Source organism: Centroberyx gerrardi, chromosome 1, assembly GCF_048128805.1.
Source record: "Centroberyx gerrardi isolate f3 chromosome 1, fCenGer3.hap1.cur.20231027, whole genome shotgun sequence".
NCBI classification, from domain to species: Eukaryota; Metazoa; Chordata; class Actinopteri; order Beryciformes; family Berycidae; genus Centroberyx; species Centroberyx gerrardi.
This window is the reverse complement of record NC_135997.1, coordinates 16,167,194-16,176,024: the sequence shown is the minus strand read 5'-3', so window position 1 is coordinate 16,176,024 and position 8,831 is coordinate 16,167,194. Positions and strand designations below refer to the sequence as shown.

General features: G+C 42.1%; 1 protein-coding gene across 2 annotated transcripts in view; it reads left to right on the top strand.

Annotated features, from left to right (window-relative positions):
* The first annotated feature begins 778 nt into the window (after positions 1 to 778).
* The window catches only part of zfhx3b (zinc finger homeobox 3b), a 148,315-nt gene continuing 140,262 nt past the window's right edge, over positions 779 to 8,831 (top strand). For both annotated transcript variants that reach the window (XM_078286079.1, XM_078286041.1), the window contains exon 1: positions 779 to 1,021. The gene's annotated coding sequence lies outside the window, so the exon portion shown is untranslated. The remainder of the gene's footprint in view (positions 1,022 to 8,831) is intronic.

Sequence of the window (8,831 nt, the reverse complement as noted above, 5' to 3'; positions counted from 1 at the left end):
AACATGCTTTTTTCCCCCCTGGCAAGTATTTGTTTTAGCTGTTTACAAGTGCGTTAGTTGTTTAGATATTTACAAGTAGACTGTGTAAAAGAATTGCATATTTCCATTTTACTCTCTGCCCGCCGTAACTCAGTTAATGTGTTTCAATAAGTTGTAGACACATTTCAAAACGTAGCCCATCATAAACTCTAGCTTAGCGATACAGCTCAGCTCTGTCACGACTAGCCAAATGACAAACTTAGGCTGCAAGAGACAGAAAAAATAAATAAAACATGGTCGCTTATGGACTTTTAATAGCCAAAGTATATGTAGGCTATGTCCTCTTATACAAAAGCACAGACTGTGATAAAACGTTTAAAAAAGTAAAAAAGAACGGAGAAAAAAAAGCCTGCCTATAATGTCGGGCATTGCCTGCTGCGGCTGCCTGCTCCAGTATTAACTTTCGCTGTCTTCCGTCTAATCAAACTCTTACTTTCCGCTGTTCTTAATTCCATATTTTCAATTCCCGATCATTACTTTCCTCTTTTTTCTACTTGTATCTATCCATCCATCCCTCCCTCCCTCCTCTTTCTCCCTCCCTCCCTCCCTCTCTCTCCCGAGCTCTCTCCTTTGCTGAATCTTATTGATCCAGAAGGCGGCTAATTAGCCCTTCCCTTCGTGCCTGTGTAATGAAGCACATGCGCACTGAATTAATCACAGCCATTTTTTGCAGGAAACTAATTAGCAGGAATAAAGATCCAAAGAGTTTTTTTCTTTTCAATCATCAGATCTCACTTTCACCTCTTCCTCGCTCCCTCTAACACAAGACTCATCGCCTGCTTTGCATCCAAATTATTTTTATATTGCCTTTAACAACTAATAGTACCTACTTCGTTTTTTTACACTCCGCAACAACAATGATCTTTCTTTTGCCATCCTAAGCGCAAACTGACCAAAAGGGGACTGCCTTGATGGGATCTTTAGCTAAATCATCTCAATACTGGATTAAAAAGCGAGGATCACAAAGTGGCAGCGAGAAATTGTAAGTTTCAACTTTGCGTTTGTCTCTTTTCCTCTCTGTGTTTCCACGATCCTATTCTTTTCGCTATACACCTATCTGAATCTCTTTCCTATTTGCTCGTAGTTTACGTGCAGCGGAGCTGGCTATTCTCATATTGTGAGAAATGACAGGCGATCACAAGTTCATTTCATGCAAGTAGTTTTGTTTATTCTCGATTTTATTCGTATCGTTACCTGTGTTTACATCAGCGTTCGTCCTCCTTCTCCTCATGAATGGAAGAAAAGAAATGGGCAAGACAGCGATCCTCTCCAAGCAGTTGACCGTAAAAAACATGGTTTTAAAACATATTTGTGCATTTCGGTGGGATCGGGAAGAGGCATAGAGGGCTTATTGGTGTCGAGAAACGTGTTTTACGGCTCAAATGCAATAAGAAAGGGGGTATGTTCAGCAGACGAAGGGCAGCGGCAGCTCCACATGAGCGCAGCCCAGAAAAGGAGCTCCAAGTCCAGCCTGTGGGTCCGTGTGCGTCCGGCGAAAGGGAACACCACCCGCTTTCTAATTTTGACAGATATGACACTTGCCACATCCAGTGTTTTTCGGGATCGTCGTATGCTTTATAAAATCCTCTTCTGGATAAACACATATATATTTTTTCCTTCTCCGACACGTTTCTGAAATGTGTAATCCCTCCGCCCTGCCTTAGTTCCTCTACTTTTTCCTCTTTCCCCCACTTTGTCCATCTTTTCTTTTTTATTTTTCATGGCTGTTTGCCTCTTTGAAGCGTTGTTTTAAGTCGATTCTCGCTCATTCCCTGACGGAGTCACATGCAAATCGATCGACATGTGTGTGTGTGTATGTGTGCGTGCGTGTGTGTGTTTGTGTGTGTTATGTGAATGTGGTGTGTTCAGAAAACGGAGCCCCGGGTCTCCTTCATGACAAGAGCGGATCAGCAGGACCTTGTATGCGGAGAGCCTGCGAGTCTGAGCTGTGTTTCAGAGAACAGACATGTGGTTTAGGGGAAGACATAGGTAGGCTATAGCTGTTGCCCCAAACAACTAGGCTACAGCGTCTGACTTTCGACACGACAATAATCTTGTTTTTTGGTTTTTCAAGAAATGCTGACCGGAATGAAAACAAATCTCGTCCTATTAGCCTGACCTAAAACAGACACAATCAATTGAAACTTGCTGCTCGAAAGTTAAAGTAGGACCCAGGCTAAACGTGTAGGTCACTGCATGCATTTAGTAGCTGCTTAGCCAATAATCATTTGTAGGATTTTTTTTTTTAGGTTAAACTGCACAGGATGTCCACCACATACTCCATATAGGATATGCTGTAATAGCCCAAGCATACTCTCGGAAAAAAAACACAAACGAGGCACGGGAAGAGATATCTGGGCCGAATGGGCCTATCAAAAAAATATAGTTTATTACCGCCTATAACTAGATTGTTACCGATCTCACCAAAAGAGGGGCTGATTGGAAAAATAAAGAAAACCGAAGTGCAATACGCATCTTTGCGTGTAGGTGCCACAAAACAACCCGAAAATCTCCAGAAATAGGACCAAAAAACTGATGACTTATCGGACGGGATGGAGCTATACAGTCAGAAATGGCTGCAAGAATTTTAAGTCAGTCTTGGATTTTTTTTTTCGCGACACAGAGACGGGGAAAGAAGGAGAAAAAGAGAGGGTTTCGCGAGCAGAGGCATGGATATGTGCAACGTTGGGGGAGAAAGAAGGGAGGGGGGGGGGTGAGAAGCTGTGTGTGTGTGTATGGAGGGGTGTTAGGTCAGACAGCAAGAAACAGGGGGAACAGGGGTCACGGAGTGAGTGTAAGAGAGATAAAAAAAAAGAAAGAAAGAGAGGAACCCCCTCACTAGCAGTGGAGGGAAGATGGGGAGAGAGTGGGTCTGGCTGGGGGAAAGGGGCGATGGTAGCTGTTGGAGGAGTATGTTTGGGGGCCACACAAAGCACTTCTGAAATTGTACTTGTCAGCATCTGCGAGATAAAGACTGTGGCTTTAGTTTAGGATAGGAGAAACAAAAATAGCCCAACAGGCCTATTAAAATAAAATGGTAGGACTGTCAGACAGTAAAGCAAAGGCAAAAAAAGGGAAAAGGGAAACGGGGTCTGAGGGTGGGAGTGTTGAGGGGGTTGGGTAGAGGGGTCAGATAGCCATGGGCCATAGAGGAGGAATCAGGGGAAGAGGTCAGATAAACAGATCCCTACCTCTCAGACTGGAGAGGAGCACTAGGAAAGAGAATAGCAATAGGAGGAAGAGGGGAAATTGGCATTCAGATTGACTAAATATTTTGTTTTTCACCAGTGACCGTATTCTCTCTCTTCCTTTCACTCCATACTCTTTTGTATATTGCATTATATAGTTTGAAATGAGCAAATTTGCATTGTGCATGTCATTTTTTTTGTATTTAGACGCCGGTGATTAGACAACACAAAGGTGTTAGGCATATAGTCTATAGGACAGGTAGCCTGCTGTGCCAAAACTCAAGTGATCTCTCTCACTCTCCTCTCTCTCTCTCTCTCTCTCTCTCTAACACTCCTCTCCTCTTTCTCCTCCTCCCTCTCTCCGTCTTCTGTTACAAAACAAAGACGGCAGAAACGTTTACTGTCATCTCACCTGTGTGATTTTCCTATCTTGTCTCATTGTCATATTTATGTTTAATTATAACATTTACTGGCAAAGGTATGAGAATTCCATTGGCTTTATTCCTATGTATCCTATTTCACATATGTGTTTGTGTCAGACATTGTTTGGTGTAGCTAACTATAGCATGCTCATCTCTGACTGTGATATTGGAAGTCTTCCATTTAAGGGAACTGTGGGCTTTTAAAGTGCCACCAGAGTGATGTTTTTACCACAGACAGCGTTTCTGAAAAATCATTCAAAATGTGCCATTTTCATTTTAAACTCATTAGTTGTGGTAAGAGTTGTGTTTTTCTGAAGTGTTAACATATGTTCATCCAGGCTAGATCTGCAAATTGTACGTGTTTAATAATTTTTGTAAATACATTTTATTGTTTAGATTAATCATAACACATATTTTTATAACACATATATGGCTAAGGTTAGGTTGTTTACCATAACTTAAGGAAAAATGCCTAAATTGTGTATTATTAAATTCATAATATATGAATAATACACTCATGCAAATATTTTGCTTGGATGTTTTTATTTAATTTCATTTATTTATTTATGTATTTAGAAATTGTTTTCTTCTCTTAGGCTACTCTTAGCATCGGTTCATATATCTCTGTGATATCAGGTAATTCCTTTAAACCATTGCATATATGGTTATAAAAAATTCAGAATGAATTATAAACATGTTGTTATATGGATGTGTTAGACATGCCATAATAGACTGCTATGTTGTCTGTTAAGGTCAAAATTAATGAAATCTGCAGTTTTGTTTATTTGTGACGGCAATACTATGTACTTGGTGATTAAAGGTGATTCTGGTTATATTATTAATCAAGGAAGTGAATATGGTTGAATCACTGTCCTTGTGTTGTTGTTATGATCATTATTCATAACATGAACAGAGAATATTCGGTGTTGTAGTGCTGTGATGTGATGGCAATCTCCTTTTTACTGTGGTAATCTGCAGTAGCCACTCAGCCTGTGTAGTCACACACCGGTCCTCTGTCTACTTTTTGCACTTGGTGCTCCTCCATAGCCATATTTGATGACAGGTATTTTAGAGTTTTCAGATCTCATTTGACTGTGTGATGTTGGAAAATGTGAATAGGAAGTCCAGTTGAGGAGATGAGATAAAGAGAATAGCGGTTGCTGCGGATGGGCTTGTTTCATGGTTAGGGGGTAACGCAAAGAAGGGGGAGACAGCGCCTCTGGCTGTCTACCCCCTTCTTCTCCTCTCCGAGTGCCTCTCTCTCTCTCCCTCTCTCTCTCCCTCTCATTCTCTATGTGTCTCTCCATATCTACCTCCTTAACTCCCACCTTTCCACTCTCGGGGACTGGCACTGTAGGGAGGCTCACTGCCATGTCCTCAGTCGGAGAGAGCCCTCTTTGGGTGAACAGCAGGCTACTAAGGCCACGCATGGGAGAGTTCCTTTTATTCAAGGAAGTCTATGCACACGTACCACAAATATCCTCTCAACTATACTCTCATCAGCAATTTAAGTATAGAACATTTTTTGTTTTTTTTATTGAATGGGAATTTATGACGAATTTATTATCATTACTACTAGTAGTTGTAGTAGTAGTAGTATTTACATTTGTTATTTTAATAATTATCACATGAATAGTCAAAAATAAATAAATGAAATTGATTGTTTCGTAGTGTGTAGCATTGCTCTAAGGGAGGCAAAGCGAGTATAAATATGAACAGGTCTACCTTTGTGTGGATGAGTCCACACTGAAATCAGAGAGGAGAGAGTGTAAAGTGTCTCCCTCCTCCATTAGCTGTAAGGATGTGTGTAAATGAGGCTAGCAGGCGCTGATGATGGTTGTGAATCTGATGTATGGTTTTGAATATGCAAGCTTGTGCAGCCAAGACCAGTTCTTCCAGTTGTCCTGCAGCCGAGGCCAGTGGTGTACGTGTCATGCTGTCATGAAGGAGCGGGCGGGGGGCGGGATCTCGACTCGGCACCGGGGCGAGGGAGAAAGTGGGAAGGGAGGGTGGAAGAAATGACTGTCATACTCAGGTGTGTGTGTGTGTGTGTGTGTGTGTGTGTGTGTGTGTGTGTGTGTACGTGCATGCTGTACCTGATCCCTAATCCCAGCAGCCCCCAATCACCACAAGGGCTCCTCTCTACCCACAGCAAGCACCTCTTTTCTCTAAATTTCCCCTCCCTGTCCTCTTTTGAGCTCTTGTTCTCAATGTCATTCTTTTATCTTTTTGAAGTGAAGTTGGCAGGAATTTCTGTGGTTTGCTGTTTCACAATATGTTATCGTGTTAACAATCTCGGCTAAATCATTGTGGTAGGCTAGATTTATGACTGAGAAGATGCGCATGTGTCTCTGCTTGTGTGTATGCAAAGCCGCATATGCATTTGTGTGCATACTCGCATTATGAAAATCAGATTTCTTAAGAATATGCCACGTCAAATCCTAGTCATCACACCCTTTTGTTTTTTATGATCATCATTATTTTTTTATTAATTTTGAAATATTTAAAAAAAAATCTAAACCAGAGTATACTTGTTTACACATATCACAGCAAATCTGTGTCATGGAAAATAAATATTGCTATTATAATCTTGAAGTCGAGTCAAAATTTGAGAATGGAGAGAAGAGGAGAAGGGAAAAACCTTTCTCTGTTGAGTAGTATGTGTAAAGGTAAGCTATAAATACTATTTTGACCTCTCAGTCCCCTTTATTGAAGAAAATACATGAGCTGGCATTGAATAGAGCAAATAATGTGTAATACATATTTATACACATTTTCATTCCAGCACATATGAAATAAATGTTTTAGTCATGGAAATTGAGTTATAATGTGGGTGTGGATGTCAGTCCTTGACTGGAATCTCAATATTGCTACTGTAATAAATGCAAGACATAACCTTTGTAGCAAAGAAGACTGTATATGTAAGATTTCAGTGTTGTCGCAGTGACGAAGCCTGTTCTGTTTCTGGGGTGCTGTATCGGCTGTGACTAGGAGACCTGTGTGATGCCTGTCTGTCCAGGACTAGCAGTATCGCAAAAGCTGGAGCGTGTGTGTAGCATAGCGGCTACGACTGCGTGTGTGTCTTATTTGGGGCAGCAGCAGCTAGCTGTAGTGTTCAGAGATGGGGTGAGCAGTGGTGTATGTATATAGGCTACGTATGCGCGCACGCGGGCGAGGCAGGGACGGCAGGGACCACTCCGGGGGCTGCAAAATTGGACTGAGCTGCACCCCAGCCCCCCATAAGCCCACCCCTCTCCTGGACCCTGGAGGCCAGCATTCCACCCTCCGCACTGGCGCTTATCATCACAAAGGACAGAATGCATAAAACATGGAGGACGCTTAGACAGAGGCGGCCCAGGTCGCCTTTCTCTCCCCACACTGAGCCCTGGAACAATACATGGGCCCCTCTGGCCTGTGACTCTGACGACACACACGCCGTCTTTTTATCCTCCCCTATTTCTTTGTCATCCTCTTCCTCTTCCTCTATGTTACTGTGCTCCATGGAGTGATCACTGCCCTCGCATTGTTTATCTGTGTCGGTGAAATCTGCATTGTGTAACTCTGTGTGTGTGTGTTAGTGAGTGACAGGTTTAAAATATTGACGATGCATCTACTGCGTAGCTGCTGCCTTGATATTGCATGTTACTTATTGAATAAAAAATTTTTTTTTCATTCAAAAAACATTATGCATGCTCACACATTTATGTTAAATTTTGAATTATTTTATGCATGTGAAAAAAATTACATTTTGTAATGTATTATAGCCCGCAGTATTTAAGGCATGTGACCTACTCTTTCTACTAAATATGTTCCAATACTGTTACCAGTCAGGTGATCCTGTGCGTCAGGCCGTCTTCAGTCATTTTTCCCTGTCACTAATTTACTGCTAGGTCGCCAGATGATGCAACATCATGGCTTGCATTAGCAGCATGTGTGTTTATGTAGTGTGTGTGTGTGTATGTGTGTGTGTGTGTGTGTGTTAGCAAGCTACCAGCCTCTCTCAGCTGTTCTGTTTGTCGGTCAGTGGGCCGGGGCTGGTTTGAAAGGCCAGATAAAGAGCCATGTGTAAGTGTTATGAGCACTATGTAGCTACAGACTCCTTAACTCCTTTTCTCCATCCATTTCATTCATATTTACAATGGACATTTGGAATTTTAGATACTAACAGATAGATAAATATTAATGTTTGTAAAAGTAAGTTATTATTTTGCTTATACAGGTGCATCTAATTTAGCTCAAATATCAGAACCTCAAAGCAGAATCTTTCTCAGTTTTCATTTTTATTTAAATGCATATTATCAGATATGATTATTTTCTATTTTATTTTCTTAGTTTTAAGCTTAGTTTTGGTTGCAGATTTCGGTAATGCTGATTTTAATTCCCGTGCTGTGTGTGCACTTCACCCACTCTGTGGCTGAGAAGGTTTTTGTCTGTCTGTCTATGTGTGTGTCTGTTAGCTAGGCTGTAGGAATGTACTGCTAGGATGTGCTGGACCCCAGCAGGTCTATGGCACTTCCTCTCTGTGTACCTCACAGCTTATCCTCCTCAGGATTAGAGCGAGAAGAAAAGAAAAGAGCGATTGCAGGAGCACCCGTTCCCTCTCACACTCTCTTTCCCATTTTTACAATTCAAAAAAAAAAAAAAAAAAATCTCAACAAAAAGTGTGATTCACTTGCAAATGTGTGGCAGCCTGTCCATGTTCCCAATGGAGGAGAGGGAGAGAGAAGGAGAGGGAGGGGGGCGGGGATGGAAAGACATAGAGAGCAGGCTGCAGCGTATTTCAGTGTGAGAGACTCACCGCAGCAAGGCTGAGGTGAAGCTAGTGGCTGCTTCTTCCTGGTCAGGAAAAGCAGCCGACTCCAGCAAAATTCATTGATAGATTCTTCTGGGGTTTGTGTGCATGTAGCCTTTTACTATGTAGTCACTTAATGCGTGTGTGTTTGTGTGTGTGCGCGAGCTGTTGTCATGAGTATATAACTTGCGACGTGCTATTTGTCATTCCCCTAGCTTCTTCTGAGGTGGCCTGGTGTTGTTCTCCCAGTGCCCTAGGCGACTGGTCTGCCAGTAGTGAAGGGGTTAAGAAGCAGGGATAGCCCTCTTTTGTCTCTGCGGCCCTCTTTGCCATTGTTGTGGTGGAATTGAGCTCGGTGCACCTCACTTGACCACAGCAAAGCAATAAAAT